The 16,362-nt window shown below is 37.7% G+C and overlaps 1 long non-coding RNA gene across 1 annotated transcript in view; it reads right to left on the bottom strand.

Annotated features, from left to right (window-relative positions):
* LOC141370086 (uncharacterized) overlaps nt 1–16,362 on the bottom strand; it is a 53,962-nt gene that overhangs the window by 24,989 nt on the left and 12,611 nt on the right. The window contains exon 2 of the long non-coding RNA XR_012373805.1: nt 2,937–2,985. This is a non-coding gene — a long non-coding RNA (uncharacterized lncRNA). The remainder of the gene's footprint in view (nt 1–2,936; nt 2,986–16,362) is intronic.

Raw genomic sequence — 16,362 nt, forward strand, 5'->3', positions numbered from 1 at the left:
CCCTCCCCATTTTTATAAAATAAGTTTTGGATTCCAGAAGGATGATTTTTCAGGCAGTATCACTGGTTTTAAAATCAAAGCCTCTGGAATCGGATCCCAACACTTATATTCTTAATAGCTATCAGCCTGGGGCGCCTGGGTGGCTCAGTTGGTTAAGCGACTGCCTTCAGCTTGGGTCATGATCCTGGAGTCCCAGGATCGAGTCCCGCGTCAGGCTCCCTGCTCAGCAGGGAGTCTGCTTCTCCCTCTGACCCTCCTCCCTCTCATGCTATCATTCTCTCTCTCTCAATAAAAAAAAAAAAAAATAGCTATCAGACCTCAGACAAACTCATTAGCCTCTTTGATGTCATTTCCCCACCTACAAACAGAGGACAACAATATCTCTGTCACAGGACTATAATGAAGGGGTAACAAGATATCACATTCCCATTCAACAAACACTTATGGAGTGCCAGGCACTGTCCTAGGTGTCAAAGATACAGCTGTAAACACGTCCTACAAGGTTCTTGCTCTCAGAGCTTTCATTCTGTTTAGGAAAGCCAAGAATAAGAGAAAAGGAAATATCAGATAGGAATAAGTTCTACTCTGAGAATTTGGTAAAACACTTTGCATTAGAGAGGGTCTAGGTGACTCCAGGGAGGCTTTTTCAAGGAGGTAGCCATTAAGCAGAGACCTGTCATATGAAGATCTTGGGGAAAAAGCATTTTAGGCAGAGGGAAGAGCAAGCTCCAATGCCCAAGGGCAGGAACAAGTTTAGTGTGTTTGAGAGGCAGAAAATGAAGGTGGGAAATATACAAAACATCCACCGTGAGGTAGATGGGGGCTGAGCATGAGTCTTGTAGGCTTTGGAAGGGGTTTGGATTCATTGTCATTGACGCCCAATGCATTAGTAGGTGTATGCTGCTCGCAATGATCACTGTGTCCACTTTGCAGAGAAATGACTGGAAAGCGGTAGGAAGAGGAGCAGTGGGGCTGGGCAGAGACTGTTAGAATAACCCAGCTGAGACAAGACAGTGGCTTAGAGGAGGATGTGAGCTGTGCCATCGGGGAGAAGTGGTCAGATTTGGAAGACACTTTCAAAATAAATCTGCCAAGACAGGTGGATAATAAGGAGCAATAGAAAGAGATGCATCAGGAATGATTTCTGTGTTTAAGGTCCTGGAGAGTGTGTAAGATGGTGGTGCCTTTTACTGAGACAGAAAAGACTCAGGAGAAACTGTCATGAGGAAGTAGAAAAGCAAGAGTTCTGTTATGGCCACATAAGTCTGAGATGCTTAATAAAGAGCTAAGTGAGCATGTCAAGCTAGCAGGTGGGCTTAGGCATCTAGAGAAATCAAACTATTGGGAGTCTTCAGTATATAGATGGTACTGAAAGCCAAGGTTGCAAATGAGATCATTAGGGAGAAAATAGGAGTAAGCATCGACAGTGGGGCTGGGAGGGGGATCCAGAGCTGAGTCTTAGAATATTCCAAAATCTAGAGTGGGATATACGGGGAAGGAGGAGCTGATAAAGTGGCGGGAACTCTAGAAGAATGGAATGGAAGGAAAGCTCAGAGAAATGTTTCCAAAAGGAAGGAGTGGTCCACCTTGCCAAATATTGCTGAAAGACACAGCAAAAAGGGATGGCAATGGACCATGGGACTTGGCAAGACACAGGTCTTTGTTACCTTTGGTAACAATGGTTTCAGTGGCACTGTAGGGTGGAAGGCCTGCCTGAGAGGATTCAGGAGAGAAGGAAAGGTGGAAAAGTGGAATAGACAATAGGGTGTCATTCTTCTGGGAAAGAGAGCAGAAAAATAAATCAGTAAGTAGAGAGGCGCGGAGATGACAGAAGAGTCAAGGACATTTTGGCGGTCCCTTGGGAAGAATGCAGTAGAGACGGAGAAATTGGCTGGATAGAAAGGTGGTCTTTGTAAAAGTTTTCATTTTGTTAATAATCCGTGTAAATATGCATTTATTTATACTGTTTATTTCACCTAAGGATTCTTCAGCTTAGAGTCTATTTCTCCGGTACTACTATAATACCAGAGATATATTTAAAAGTTACACTTTTTAATAAGACGACTCTCTAATCCTCCATTTGTGAGAAAATGTCCCCAAAGGACTGGCTTAATTGGATATATGAGATCCTTAGACATGCAAATGCTCACAGCCTTAAAATTATTCATTTCCACTATTCTCTACTACACCAGATAAAACACATGGTCACTCCCATTTACGACCTCAGCTCCTGACAAGCTGAATTACTCACAATTCCCCAAAGGCCACATTGTTCCAGACTGCTGCACCTGGGACCCTCACCGCCCCCATGTGTCTACCCCAGGAACACCCCCCCGTCACGTTCTCTGGAAAGCGTCCCTCCCTTGGGTCTGCACTAACCTCTGTAGATCCCTTCTCCTTGTTTTCTTTTCATAAAGGGAATGTGGGACCCAAGAGAGCATTATGAACCAAGGATTAGGAGGAAGCCAACTCTGAAACTGAAGTTCGTTTAACAAAAACAGTAATGATTTCACAAAAATCATGTGGATGCTTGTAGAAACTACAAGCAAAACAGAAAAGAAAAAAGAAGAAATCAACATTCAACTATGATCACACCCCCAGAAACAACTACCGTTACCATTTTGCTCAATGTCCTCCAGACTCTGTAATCCCGCATTTTCCTGCATAGCAATGAGCTGTCCTAAGACAGCAGAATTACTCCTAGATAACTCTGTCTTTGGCTTACTGCAGTGACTACCACAGGGGGCTTGCTTAATTTTCTCTTGTATTCTCAGTGCCTAGCACAAACACCGGCACTGTAGCAGGCCCATATAGGTTTGTGAAGTTAATGAATAAAAGCATATCTGGCCACAAAACAGCAACATCAAGAATAATGCAGTTACCTGACATCGCTGGCTGATGAAGAAATAGAGACTCAGGAAGAAAAAGGAACTCACCTATTCTGAAGGGGGAGGATGGAGTACTGGATGGTTTGTGTTCTTTGTTCTAAAACAGATCCAAAGAGAAGTGACATTTCAAATCAATGTGACAATATATATTTTTTCAGTTTTTATTTAAATTCCAGTGAGTTAACATACAGTGCAATATTATTTTCATGTGTACAATATTGTGATTCAACATTTCCATACATCACCCAGTGCTTATCATGACAAGTGCACTCCTTAATCCCCATCACCTATTTCACCCATTCCCCCCACCTACGGCCCCTCTGGTAACCACCAGTTTGTTCTCTAGAGTAAAGAGACTGTTTCTTGGTTTGCCTCTCCTCTCTTTTTTTCTTTGCTCATTTGTTGTGTTTCTTAAATTCCATATGTGAGTGAAATCATTTGGTATTTGTCTCTTTCTGACTTATTTCACTTAGCATAATACTCTCCAGGTCCATCCACATCACTGCAAATGGCAAGATTTTATTCTTTTTTATGGCTGAGTAATATTCCATTGTGTGTGTGTGTGTGTGTGTGTGTGTGTGTGTGTGTGTGCGTGTGTGTATCACATCTTCTTTATCCATTCATCAATCAAGGGACACTTTTGGCTGTTTCCATGATTTGGCTATTGTAGAAAATGCTGCTATAAACATTGGGGTGCATGTATCCCTTTGAATTAGTATTTTTGTATACTTTGAGTAAATGCCTAGTAGTGCAATTGCTTAACCATAGGGTAGTTCTATTTCTAACTTTTTGAAGAACCTCCATATTGTTTTCCACAGTGGCTGCATCAGTTTGCATTCCCACCAACAGTGCAAGAGGATTCTCCTTTCTCCACATCCATACCAACACCTATTGTTTCTTGTGTTGTTGATTTTAGCCATTCTGACAGGTGTTAGGTGATATCTCATTGTACTTTTGACTTGTATTACCCTGGTCATCAGTGATGTTGAGCATCTTTTCATGTGGCTATCGGCCGTCTGTATGTCTTCTTTGGAAAATGTCTATTCATGTCTTCTGTCCAGTTTTTAATTGAATTAATCATTTTTTTGGATGTTGAGTTTTGTAAGTTCTTTATATATTTTGATACTAACCCTTTATCAGATATGTCATTTGCAATTATCTTCTCCCATTCCATAGGTTGCCTTTTATTTTTGTTGATTGTTTCCTTAACTATACAGAAGCTTTTACTTTGATGAAGTCCCAATAGTTCATTTTTGGTTTTGTTTCCCTTGTCTAAGGAGACATATCTTAAGATAGAAGTTGCTGCGATCAGCATCAAAGAGGTACTGCCCATGTGCTTGTGTTCTCCTCTAGGATTTTGATGATTTCAGGTTTCACATTTAGGTCTTTAATCCATTTTGAATTCATTTTTTGTGTACAATGTAAGAAAGTGGTTCAGTTTTATTCTATTGCATTTTGCTGTCCAGTTTTCCCAACACCATTTGTTGAAGAGATTGTCCTTTTCCCATTGGATATTCTTTCCTGTTTTGTCAAAGATTAATTGACCATATAGTTTTGGGTTCATATCTGGGCTTTCTATTCTGTTTCACTGATCTATGTGTCTATTTTTGTGCCAGTACCATAGTGTTTTGATCACTACAGCTTTGTAATATAACTTGAAGTCTGGAATTGTGATGCTTCCAGCTTTGCAAATCAATGTGACAATATATTTTAAATAAATATTGCTGAGAAAATTGGTAAATAATATAAGAAGAAACTAAAGTTGGAGCCTTATTTCATGCCTTATAGAACCATATAAGAACTAGAAGACCATGTAGGTAAGCACAGAATAACAAAAACGTAGGTATAAAAGGAAGCATCAATTGCTTGACAGCACAAAATGAGAAAGACCTTTAGAAAATTGAAAGACAAATGGAAAATTATTTGAGTACTGAATCAATAGCCTTGATAGTTCCTGTGAATCAATAAGATAAAAACACAAATTGGTAATAGGCAAAGGAAATGAAAAATGTAATTCATAAAAAAAGAAATACAAATTGACAATTTATATCAGATTTTATAAGACTATATATATTACAAGACCTAAAGTCACTAGGATTTAAGAAAGGCAAATTTTAAAAAGACCCCCTTTTTTTGTCTACAGGGTTGGCAAAAACATAAAAAGAATACTAATCATTTTGATGACAATATTTTTTAAAAAATAGGTGTTCTATGCTGATGGTTGAATTGTACATAGGAATAACTCTTCTATGGGTCAAACTGGCAGTATGTGTCAAAAGTCCTTAATGTCTGAATGCTAGTTTACTCATTCCAAAATGCTAGTTTACTCATCATTTCCAGAATTAAGAATTTGTCACAAATATTTATTTTTTTATTTTAATTTAATTAATTAACATATAATGTATTATTTGTTTCAGAAGTAAAGGTCTGTGGTTTGTTAGTCTTATATAATACACAGTGCTCATTACAACACATACCCTCCCCAATGTCCATCACTCAGTTACCCCATCCCTCCACCCCCTCCCCTCTAGCAACCCTCAGTGAAATATTTAGACTTATGTGCAAAGATGTTAACTGTGGTAATCTCTGCTGATGAGATTATGGGTTATGTCTCTCCCTTTGTTCTTTTCATTGTTTTCCAAATGTTCTGAATTGAACTTACATCTCATAAGAAGAGTTAAAAAATAAATGAGGACTTTCAGTTAAAGATGGCAGATTGAACGTTAATGTTTACCTCCATTTCCTCCCTAAACCAAAAAAAGTAACAATAAGGGGATTTTTAAGGCATAGAACCAAAAGGATAGAAAAAATAGGGGATGGGGGGGTGGTGGTTTAGCTAACCTGAGCCAACAGTAAGGAAAGCGAAGGGGCAGCCTGATTCATCATATACCTTCAAAGGGCTCAGGAGTTGGCAGAACCAGTTTTCTTTAAAAGCAGAGAAAAAGACAGGACTAACAACTGAAGGTTTGGTTGAGAGTTTGTTTGAAAAGCATTTAGACCCCACCAGCTTTTCTTCCCAACTCCACAAAGGGAAAAGACCTATAGGTCTTTTCTCACTAGTGAGGTATAACTGAACATCTCTGGACTAAAGAGCATGAGGCAGAAGTGAGGGCAGGGAAACTATGGAAGAAAACAACTAAACAAAAATGTACACATTTAATACCTGGGACCCTAGCCTTCTTTCTTTCCTTTTTTTTTTTCCTTAAGATTTTATTTATTTGTTTTAAAGAGAGAGAGCACGTGCATGCATGCTTGAGTGAGGGAAGGGGCAGAGGGAGGGAGGGAGAGAGAACCCAAGCAGACTCTACACTGAGCCCAGAGCCCAATGTGGGGCTCGATCTCATGACCCTGAGATCATGACCTGAACTGAAACCAGGAGTGTGACGTCCAACAGACTAAGCCACTCAGGTATCCCCTTCCTTCTCTTTTTGACTCTGGGAAGACTGGCAGCCAGGCTTACAATCTCAGTGCAGAAGATTCAAAATTCTTCTCTTGAGAATCCAATCAGCCCAAAAGAAAATAATCATCAGAGAGTTTCCTAATGAAATAGCCAAGCCAAATCACCTTACAATAAGACCCACTGTCAGTAAAGCCTTGGGCCCACCACCACCACCATCACCATCCTAGAGAGAGCACTTCAAACAGATTTTTGGTGCACACTCTTAAACTATGAGCAGAGTGGCAAGGATCCCCAAATGTTTGAAGAAAATATTTATCCTGTTCCATTGATTCTAAAATGCAAATGTTTGACATCTCTGAATGCACATTTCTAAAGTCCAGATAGAGTTACAAATTGATGGTATTGTAAAAATAATAGCCAGGAGGCAATCATAATACAACTGTACCAAATAATTTCAAGGACACCTTCTCATAATGTCAAAAATGCATGAGCATGAAGGGTCTTAGAGGCAATAAAATATGTTGATCTGAAAAGCCAGAGACCAAAACAAACTAAGAAAAGCAAGTAAGAAGAGAAAACATCTCCCCAAATCATCATTAATATCTTAGAGAGAGTGTAGAAAACAGTATTCTGGTTTGTTTAAAAAAAAAAAAGTATGAAAGAACATTCAAATAATTCTTGGAAATTAAAATAAGATAGCTTAAAATAGAAATTAGGATGAGAAAAATTCCCAGAAAGAAGAGCAAAAGAGAAAGAAGTAGAGAGGAAAAAAATTAGAAAACTCTCCAGGATTTAAAAAAAAAAAAAAAAAAGGAAACAGAGAAGTCACCAGCAAAGTGATCTTTCTCCCAGTGATCAATCTCCCAGAACTGAAAGATGGAGTTTCTAGATTAAAAGGGACCCACCAAGTCTCCAAGGAGGAAGCAAAATAGATCCACAACAAAACACATCATTGTGATATTTCAGAACACTAGGAACAGAGAATAGACCCTACAAAGTTTAAAGGAGAAGAAAAAAAAAAACCCACAGGTGTCATGTAACAAGCCAGAAAATAATGAAGCAAAGCCTCCAAATTTCTGAAGTAAAATGTTTTGAAACCTAGAGCTTTATACTCAGCCATCAACTAAATGAGATGGTAAAATAAAGACTTTTTCAGACTTGCAAGGAAAGAGGTGAAAGAATTAATCAAGATAATAGATGAACTCAGATATATACTGGTATACAGAACAACCAGTCCAGTTTGGAGGTAATCAGAAGATCCAGAAGAGATTCCTTTGAGAAGCTGAAATTGAATATATCAGAAGAGTTGACATCAAATTAGTGACAAGTATATAGAAAACTAAGCAAATGGGGGTACCTGGGTGGCTCAATTGGTTAAGCGTCTGCCTTTGGCTCAGGTCATGTTCCCAGGGTCCTGGGATTGAGCCCCACATTGGGCTCCCTACTCAGTGGGGGTCTGCTTGTCCCTCTCCTTCTGTGTTCTCTCTCTCTCTCTCTCTCTCTCTCTCTCCCTCTCTCAAGTAAATAAATAAAATCTTTTTCTAAAAAAGCCCTTTTAAAAAAATAAAAGAAAAAGAAAACTAAGCAAATAAAACAAGATGGCAATTATTAACTCTCAGGAAAACAAAAAGATATAACAGAAAGAAATAATTGTATATTGCATGATTCAGCATCCATTGTCATAATAAACTCTGAATAATGAGCTAACCAAAATTATAATTTAATTATATTGGAAGAATGGAGAGGGTGAATTGTGTGCTAGGAAATAGGTGGGTAATAGAGAATAAAGTCCTTGTATTCCATGTGTGAGGTAAATACTTAATTTCCAATTTTTTTAAATAACAAAGAAATAGGTTACTTACAAATTTAGAAATGAATGTCAAAAGAATCAGGTGGGCATTGAAAGTGGATGCTTCTGGAGAGTGGGACAGAGAACTGCTGTATCTTATAATCACCCATGTAGAATTAGTTCTATATTTGTATCCTTATGCATCTATATCTTTAATAAAAATAAAAGCTAAATTAGAAAAAAAAAAGAAAAAGGAATGGATGAACATGGGCTTCGGAATTAGAAGTGGGTTTGACTACCACATATGTTTGTCATTAGCTGTGTGACCATGGCTAGTCACTGTCTAAGTCTCAATTGCCTCATTTGTAAAACAGCAATTTAAATAATCTATCACCTAGGACTGTTGATGGGATTAACTGAAATCATACCTTTAGAATTGCAGGCACATATTAGTCACTTTGATAGTTCTTACACACCCCTCCACCAGTTGGATCTGATCACTACCTTCAACGAGTTTGGAATTTGAGAAAAGAAAATGGGTATGTTAGATACTTTGGAAATAAACCCATGCTTTTTGTTTTTAGGTTTTAAAGGAAAGTTTATGGATTCATGGTTTAATTTCTGGATTTTAAATATTGAGTGCACCCAAAAGCATATCATAGCTTCGATAACTTCATCCATTTCCTGTTAATTCCCTACCACCTGCTCTAGCCTCACTTTTCCCTGGCTTCAGCAGCAGCAGTCTAAAAGAGGCCCCGGGGCCCACACATACCCCATTTAACAAAGTGAATTTTAAGAGCCTTTGTGGCTATAAATAATCAGGAACTACATGGAGGTAAATAGAGATTTTGAAAAATATTTGTTCCTCACTGGAGGTGATTTCTGATCTAATCGTAAGAATAAAAGGGAAATGTTCAGAAAAGGGGAGGGCTTTGGAAGAAATATGGACAGTTGTAAAAAGTGTTTTGGGTTAGGAACAAATATTAAAGGAATTTTTAATTCCAAGCTACCAGTAGAAAGTGATAAGTCCACTACTACAGTAACTTATGCAGTTATGAGGTCCAGACCCTGGCAGACACTCCATCTGAGTTTCCCCTTTGCCACTCTCCTACTGTTAAGTAACCAATGATCTTCACTTGCCAAGTGTGATGCTCACTGCTCCATCCTAACTTTCTGAGACATTTCAGCAGCAGTTATCACAATGGGCCACTCTCTCCTTGGAACACTTTCTGTCCTGCCCTCATGACACTTGCTCCTGGTGGCCCTTCTTGACCATCACCCTGCTAATCATCCTCCTTGCTTAGACCCTGCAAGTCTCCTCATGGTTTCCTGATGGCATTCTTGCCTACCCTCCCCCTTCACTCTTCCCTCATCAGCTAGAGCTGATCATTAAAAACATAAATCAGATCACCTTCCTCTTAAAATGTTCCAATAATTTCCTGCTGCAGTTAAACCAAAGCCTTACACCAGGGCCTACCCAAAGGTGTTATATAATCTGACCCTTCCCCCATCAATCACCCCCACTGTTGTCACATTGCTGGTGTCAGGTCAACAGTCCCATTCTAAAAGAGGTCTTCCTGACCACTCACTCTACAGGGTCCCCAACTCATCACTCACTTTCAGATTACCCCACTTTATTTCCTTCATGACACTTAACTACAAACTAAAATTCCTGTTTATCCATTTATAACTTGATAATTTTCACTTCCCCTATAGTGCAAGCCCCATGAGGATGGAGACCAGGTTTGTCTTGCTCAGTGTCTGGCTCAGAGTGAGAACTAATTAAAAATTATTTTAACCATTCAACTGATAATCAGAAGAAAAAATAACAGCCCAAGAAAGAAAGAATAAGACAAACAAAAACAAAATATCCTAGAGGAAACAGACAATAGGGGCGCCTGGGTGGCTCAGTCGTTAAGTGTCTGCCTTCAGCTCAGGTCATGATCTCAGGGTCCTGGGATGGAGTCCCGCATCAGGCTCCCTGCTCCGCAGGAAGCCTTCTTCTCCCTCTCCCACTCCCCCTGCTTGTGTTCCTGCTCTTGCTCTCTCTCTGTCAAATAAATAAATAAAATCTTAAAAAAAAATGAAACAGACAATACAGGCAACAGAAGAGACCTTCAAAACTTCCTAATCAGTATCTAAGAGAAAAGTAATCGATTATGCACTTATATAGTTTATACAGAAGAAGAGAGAAGGAGAAAAAAAAACAGGATGCTCACCAAAAATATTGGGTAACATGAAAATATTCTTGAATTTTAAAAATTTAATTGACAAAATAACAGATTCAATAGAAGGGCTAGAAGAAAAACATTGATCTCTCATAGTATAAATTAAAATGCAGAGATTGGGGTACCTGGGTGGTATAGTTGGTTAAGCATCCAACTCTTGGTTTCGGCTCAGGTCGTCATCTCAGTGTCCTGAGGTCGAGCCCCATGTTGGGCTCCATGCTCAGCACAGAGTCTGCTTGAAATTCTTTCTCCCTCTCCCTCTGCCCCTCCCCCTGTTGCTTTCTCTCTCTCTCTCTCTCTCAAGTAAATAAATCTTTTTTTTTAAATGCAGAGATTTAGGGAAAAACAGATTTAAAAGGTAAAGACTTAGGAGAATCAATTCAGAAAGTTTATTATTCACTTAGTAGATGTTCAAGAAAAATAGAACAGAAAGCATGCAAGACAGAAAATTATTAAAATTTTTCCAGAGCAAAAGAAAGATACCAGTCTATAGACATCACTAAGTCATGAAAAGGATGAATTAAAACACCACACACACGGGGCGCCTGGGTGGCTCAGTTGGTTAAAGCGACTGCCTTTGGCTCAGGTCATGATCCTGGAGTCCCAGGATTCAGTCCCGCATCCGGCTCCCTGCTCAGCAGGGAGTCTGCTTCTCCCTCTGACCCTCTTCCCTCTCGTGCTCTTTATCTCTCATTCTCTCTCTCAAATAAATAAATAAATAAATAAAGTTCTTTAAAAAAAAAAAAACACACCACACACACTCACTCACACACACACACACACACACACACACCCCTAAAGCCATCATCTTAAAATGCCAAATATAAAGTTTCCAGAAAAAAAAATAAGCTTCCTACAAATGAACCAGAATCATATTGGCATCAGATTTCTTATCATCAACATTCAATGCCATAAAAGCATGGAGTATCATCTTTAAGTTTTGAGGAAAATTTATTGTAAATGTAAAATTTTATATCTTACTGAGTTGTCGATCACAAGTAAGAATAAAATCTGGACATTAATGTATATGGAAGGAATCAGATATTTATCACACAATGATTGTCTCTGAAAGCGTTTTTCAAGTATGCACCATAGTAAAACAAGAAAGGAGTGTAAGACAGTGACATGGTATGCAAGGAATAGTAGTCTCAACCTCACAGAGAATGAAAAGAAACCCCAGAATGATAGCTGTGCAGCAGGCCTAGAAACAATAGGTCTAAATTAGAACCTAGGAAAATGAGAAAAATTCAGCAAGCTCTAAAAAGTGTATTTGTAAAGAAAATGGATTCCCTGAAAGAAATGGTATAATTTAAAAGTTGGATAATTATATTTACAAGACAGATGCATAAAGTAATAGTAAAAGTAAGTAGTTAGAAATAAGCTGTCCCTCTTCCCCTCTCCTAGAAATTATTTTTCCTGATGATTTTTTAGTTTTCTTCTCCTTCAAGAGCTCAAATTTAACCTAGGATCTCATTTCCTTCTCTAGTTTTGCAATCACATACGTGGTCTTCACTGAACACATATTTATATAATCTCAATATTATAAACTCTAGATGTTGGCTTTTGGTTTTTAGGACCAACCTACAGGCAAAGCACAAAGGGCATATAAGGTTATAGAACAGAATGTATGTTATAAACCAAGACTTTGAAATGTAACTGTACAGATCACGGGGGTCAGAAGATACGAGAAAGTGGAAGGGAAATGCTGAGGAACCAGTTTTCTCTCTCATATAGTGAGAATTCAGGGGAATTGCTAAAATTGATAGGTTGAGATATAAAGTTCACAATATTTTTTAAAGATTTTATATATTAAATATTATTAACATTGTTAAATATAATTACAGTAGTAACTAGGAGAAACTAAAAATAAAATGTGACTAACAAAGTAAAGAAGAATAAAGGAACGAAAGAAAAATTCATCACTGTTATGGTGGGTAGACAAAAGATACTGTCTAAAAACTTATAAATCAAGAAATAGATGTAAATTCATATCATTTGGAATTGTGGCAGTGACTCCCCAAATGGTAAAAAGAGATAGTTTAAAAAGTTGTCTCTAAGGAGAACAGGATGAAGTGACTAGAGAAGAAGAAAAATTTTGACTTTTCATTTATCTCTTTCATACCATTTAAAATCTCTCTTGTACCATTACCATGAGAAGGTATTATTTTTGTAAATTAAAATACACATGCAAAAATGAACATGCTGTTAAAATTGAGATCATAAATTCCTAGGTATGAGTTAAATACCTTCTTGGCTGCCGTTCCCCATTGATTGGATGATCTATGAGAGCAGCCGTGACATTCCATGAATCAGTGACCTGGGCCCTCTCCAAAGCTCTGCAGGAGAGGCTACAAATTTGACTTTGGAAACTTCCAACACCATCTCCTCTGGAAGTACACTGTCATGTTTCTGACCCCAACCTTATAAGGAGAGAAAGTCTCAGAGCATTTCTGCTCCTTCATCTGATTTGCACTACCAGAGAAAGACTCTGTTTTGGAAATAATCCACAGGACAGTGTTTTCCCTAAGGCCAGCTTTGGCAGAGGTTATCTTACTTATAGGATTTATACTGCATTTTTACATAAAGTATCCCATGTAATGCTCATGATAGTGCAACAACCCTTAAGGTAGGGAGAATGTGTATTACTACTTCCACTTGACTGATGAGGAAACCAAGTCCCAGAGATTTAAGTTACCAGCCGAAGAGCTCTCAGCTACTAAGTGGTAAAGATGAAAGCTCAAACATGTTTCTGACCCCAAGGACTGGTCTGTCTTCCAAATTGGCTGCCTCTGGCATCTTTAAAAACCCATTGATTCAACCTTATACAAATCTTTAGAGGACAGAAAAAAAGAGGAACACTTCCCAGCCTGATTTTATGTGCTATTGCAAGCTTGGAATAAAAACTCAGTGAAGGACAGTATTGGAAAGGAAAATTGAAGACTGATCTCATTCACCATTGTGAATGAAAAAAATCCTGAACAAAATATTAGCACACTGAATCTAGCAATTGAAAAAAATTCATGACCAAATTGAGTTTATTCCAGAAGTAAAAGGTTAGATCAACACTAGAACATATATTGATTAAATTTATATCATTAGTAGGAGAAAAAACCATGTTGTGATCTGAATTGATGTAGCATAAGCATTTGATAAAACTCAAAAGAGCATTCATAAGACAAAAAGCAAATAACAATAATGATAATCCTTTACAAACTAGAAAGAGAAAGAAATGTCCTTAATATGAAAAAGGATATCTTCAAATTAACAAAAGCAAACCTTGTTCTCATTTGTGAAATACTAACACATACTCTTTAAAATCAGGAATAATATAAGATTACACACCATCCTTACTTCTACTCAACACTGTATTAGAATCCTAACCTGTGCGCTAAGGCAAGAATAAGGAAAAGAATACAGATTCAAAAAATAAGAAACCAGACTGTCATTATTTGCAGACCTTATGTTCTATATAGAAAACTCCAAGTATCTATAGATTATTAGCATGAGTTACAGAGTTTAGTAAGTTTGCTAGGTATAAGATCAATATGAATCAACTGCATTTCTACATACCAGCAAAAAAAGAAGTTAGGAAATGAAGTTTTAAAAAATTCTTACAATAGCAACAATGAAATAAGGTACTAGGAAATAAGTCTAACAAAAGTTGTGCAAGACCTTTTGGAAAAAGATATAAAACTTGGATGAAAGACATTAAATAAGACCTAAATAAGCAGAATGACATAATGTTTCCATGGATAGGAATATTGAGTATCTCAAAGATCTCATTTCTCTCCAAGCTATTTTATAGATTCAATGAAATCCCAATAAAAATCCCACTAAGATGTTTTGTAGAATTTTATAATCTAATTCTAAAATATATAAAGAAGAGCCAGAAGCCAAGTACACCTGAGACAGGTGAGTGTGTTCCACCAGAATCAAGATGTATTATAAAATTTCAGTAATTAAGACTGTGTGTTTAATAATACAAGGATGAAAAACAGACCAATGGAACAAAGAGAGCCCAGAAACTAATCCACACTTAAAACACAATCTATGATAAATCTGGCATTGCAGATCAGAAGGGTTATCCTACAAATGAAAATGGATTCCTGCCTCACACCATACATAAAAACCAATCCCAGGGGGATCAGGAACTAAAACAGGAGAAGTAAAACTTGGAAACTTTTTAAAACAATACAAAAGACTATCCTAATGATCTTTGGATAGGGAAAGATTTTTAAACAAGCAATTGAAGCACACACCTTAAAGAAAAAAATTAATAAAATTGACAAATAAGGACTTCTGTTCAATACAATCACCATTTGAAAAATGAAAAGACAAGCTTCAATTGTATGATATGACAAACAAAGAATTTTTATCCGGAATATGTGAAGAATCCTAATGAATAAGAAACAAAAAGGACAGGAAATATACAGAAGACATAAACAGGCATATCTGTGAAAAGGAAACATGAATGGCCAATACATATGAATGTATACACGAAGATGTGCTCAACCTCATAATTAACCATGGAACTGCAAATTAAGATGACAATAAAATAGCTTTTCAAACACAAAAACCCAACAAAAGCCAAAACTGGCAAGAATGTAGAAGCACAAGGGGTCTCATGTGGGGCTGGCAGGAGCACACGCGGGCTCCATCAGAACAGAGAACAATTTGACGTTCTATGAACTAGTTTGCTCAACTCTTGTTCCAACCTCCTTCTAGTGGCCACCATACATTGCAAAGGGCAGAATCCTAAAATCTACATTTCCAAGACACCTCTATTGCTGGGATTCCAGATACGACTGAGGTTGGACATGACCCATGTGCTCAGTGAGACCTGAACAGAGTTCAGTGGGGGAAAGATGGGGCTTGGGGCATTTGTTTTGTTGGCAGGAATTATAATGGTGGTTTCTCAGTTTTAAAAAGGTGGTTTCAGAGCAGAGGCAGCTTGGTTTTGGAGCCAGCAGTTCTAACAGTGGCTTCCTGATTTAGCTGAAGTAGCTTCCTAATTGTACCTAAGGCGGTATGGCTTTGGAGCCAGAACTACATTGGCAGCTTTCGATTCAAAACATAGCTTCCTGTTGACGGGATAAGCTGTAGCTTTCTTGGTGGCCAAGTCTTTTGATGTAGCTTACGAAATCATTCCAAAAAGCTCAGCCTACAATCTGTTCCTTCTACCCTCCTAACAATTCTGTAAATGATCAATAACCTATAGCAAATCCCTTTCTCTTTTAATGAGTCAGGGTGTATTGTGTTCTTTGTAATTGTACCTTGAACTGTACCTAGCAAAGTTGTACTTGCATAAACCATACATCTGTGCAATTATACTCCTAGATATACACCCTGGAGAAAATCATAGATACACAGACCACAAATATGCATGAGGATATTTACTGCAGTATTGTTTCTAATAACAAGAAACTGGAAGCAATCTAATGTCCATCAAGAGTAAAATGAATAAATAAGTTGTGGTATAGTCATACAAGAGAATACTATACAGATATGAAAATAAATGACCTCTAGCTTCACTTATTGACATGGATAAGTTGCAAAATTAGCACTGAATGAAAATAACTCACAAAAAAATATATCCACTATGATTTCACTTATACAAGTTTGAAACTAAACAACATATTGTTTGGAGATACATAGGTATGTGATAGAACTGTAAAGAAAATCCAGGACGTGGTCAATAGAGAATTCAGGATAATCACTGTCTCTGGTGGGAAAAGGCAGGGGTGGTATTGGAAAGGGAAACACAGACTCTGCAGAGGTATTGGAAGTGTGTTGTTCTGAAACAATATGAAGTGCACATTATCACTCATGAAGTGTTCTTGACAAACCTGTTTAATTTTAATCTAATCAAGCTTTTCATCTTTATAATTTCCAGATATAGAAATACAGAGAACAGAGGAACAAGCTAAACAGTACCACAAGGAAACCATCAGACAAACCCACAATGTGGGACCTTCTTAAGAGAAGTGGTCCAATCACTTCAGCACATCAATATATTTGGGAGAAGGGGGAGGAACGACGGTTCTAGAGAAAGTGGGA

Source organism: Callorhinus ursinus, unplaced genomic scaffold (assembly GCF_003265705.2).
Source record: "Callorhinus ursinus isolate GAN/ISIS: 27379988/994484 unplaced genomic scaffold, GSC_fseal_2.0 scaffold26, whole genome shotgun sequence".
Taxonomy (NCBI): Eukaryota; Metazoa; Chordata; class Mammalia; order Carnivora; family Otariidae; genus Callorhinus; species Callorhinus ursinus.